Source organism: Lactuca sativa, chromosome 8 (assembly GCF_002870075.4).
Source record: "Lactuca sativa cultivar Salinas chromosome 8, Lsat_Salinas_v11, whole genome shotgun sequence".
NCBI lineage: Eukaryota > Viridiplantae > Streptophyta > Magnoliopsida > Asterales > Asteraceae > Lactuca > Lactuca sativa.
In genome coordinates this window covers 227,786,699-227,789,312 of record NC_056630.2, presented here as the reverse complement: position 1 = coordinate 227,789,312, position 2,614 = coordinate 227,786,699, and positions in this window count along the sequence as shown.

The following is a 2,614-nucleotide window of genomic DNA, read 5'->3' as shown; positions in this document are numbered from 1 at the left end:
ATACACAAACTCACGCTCTCCCTCCAGGAGACTCTGGTTACAAAACGCAACCTAGCAAGTATATTTCTATGCTGTGAAGTGGTATCTTAAATTTTAGTTTATCTTGTTTAAGTAAAGATTGAATTATCTCCTCATCTTAGCCAAGTAGTTTAACCTTGTGTACTTATCTAGTAAAATAGATTTCCGGTTTGCTCATAAATTATACCTATTATAATTTATATGATCTATCTGATTAGCATGATCTCTCATGAGTGTACCCCTTTGTTCAGAGTGATACAAAGGTAACAATATTGATTGAAGTAACCTTTTATATTCCTACATGTATAATATATATATAATTAAGAAGAAAATGACCTTCGGACAAATAACTCCACCTTAAGCCCACATCCAAACAAGGAAAAGGAAATAAGGCAATTCATTAGTCCTAAGCCTTTTGAGTCTTATTTATATACCTATACATATATAAACATGATTTTGACAAATATAAGTTTAAAGATTTTATAAAAAATTTTAAAAGAGTTTAACAGTGTTTAAAAAAAAGAGTTTACACGACTTTAAAGAGTTTACGTGACTTTAATTCATTTTGGAAGTATTCGGTAATCTTTTATTGTAAACACAATATTTAAAAGCATAAGAAAACCTTTTGTGCGATTGTTATCACAAGTAAATATTAACAGAATTTAATTGTGTTCAACTTGTATCCCCCCTAAAAAGCATTTAAAACCATTAAAAAGGTAGATTATTGGGGTATGAACTCGCCTTATGTTGGGGATTCGATTAAAGATTTGGTATAGAACGTTAGCTCCACAAGTGAAGTCTTGATAACAAAATCGGTCCTAAACACAATTTATGTAATATATAGGTATACTATTAATGAATATACTCATAATTATTTTAGGAAAACGAACTAATTTTCAAGTTTAAATCACAAATAATGGTGTTAGAAGCAAAGATGGAGGGTTGCCTGATGTTCACCGCCAGACTGTGTGTTCACGACCCAAGAACACTTGGTGTTCTTGAGTTCACGGCCCATCTGGGTTTTCACGACCCAAGATTCTTGACAAATGATGATGAATCAAGGTTGAAATCAAGAGAGCTCCATATTTATAACAAGGAGGAAGGTGCTTCTTATGATCTTGAGGAGAGAGAAGGGTTTTAGGCTAATGATACTTGAGAGAGAGTGCATGAGTTCACGGTTAGAAGTGAAGAAATGAAGATAAAATCGATCAAACACACACACACACACACACACACACACACACATATATATATATATATATATATATATATATATATATATATATATATATATATATATATATATATATATATATATATATATATATATATATATATATATATATATATATATATATAAAGAGGAGTTCACGGCCGAAGAGTTCACGACCGAAGAGGGTTCACGGTCCGAGGACAGTTCACTGCTCCGAAGATGTTCACAGGTGGGAAGGTGTTCACGGTTTTGCGAGGTTTGCGGTCCATACGAGGTTTGCGGTTCAGACAAGAGCTTATCGGTTCCTAACTGGTTTTCCTCCTTAACTCACTACACTTTGATTACAAATTCCATACATATATAACTCAATACTTTAAGTATTTTAAGGTAATTAAAGAACTAAATTTGACCTTTAATTAATATGTTGGACTTTCGTTGACCCAAGTCAACTTTTACAAAGATAAAAATTTTCGGGTTGTCACATCATCCCCCCGTTAAATGGAATTTCGTCCCGAAATTAAGTCTAAGAAATACATATGGACGAAGGGAAAATATACGGATACTCATGTTTCATTTGTTCCTCGTGCTCCTACGTGAATTTAGGTCCACGCTTTGTATTTTAGCGGACCTTCACTATCGGGATACTGTTTTGTTTTGTCCTCTTGACTTTACTGTCTAGGATTTCTATGGATTCTTCCATAAGTTTGAGGCTCTCGTTTACCTCGATCTAATCGAGTGGGATAACCAAAGTCTCGTTGGACAAACACTTTTCAAGTTTAAGGCGTTGAAGGTAGGGTGTATTTTATTGAATTCTTGAGGTAGTCGGGGTCTAAAAAGCTACTGGACCAAATCTAGTAAGAATCTCGAATGGTCCCATGTACCTTGGATTTAGTATTCCATGCTTTCCGAAGCGCATCATGCCCTTCTAGTGTGAGACCTTCACATGACGTGGTCACCACCCTGGAATTCCAAGGGTTTTCTCCTATTGAAGTCGTAGCTTTTCTGTCTGACTCTGGAAGCTTTACGCCGCTCCTAGATTCGTACTCTCTTATTGGTAGTTTCTCGGATGATTTCCGACCAGCGAAGGTGTTGTCTGGAATTTAACCTCTAGCTAGTTGCATGTCACCTACTTTAGTCCAGTGTAGAGGGGATCTGCACTTGTGACCAGAGAGGGCTTCAAATGGAGTAACTTTAATGCTAGTATGGTAAGGAACTCGGCTAGTTGGAAAATGGTTATCCCATGCTTTACCAAAGTTGATCACATATGCTCTTAGTATGACTTCGAATGTTTGAATCGTTCTCTCTTTCTGTCTGTCGGTTTATGGATGGTAGGCTATTCCATGTCTATCCTAGTCCTCAGGGATTTCTGAAGTGACTACCTGA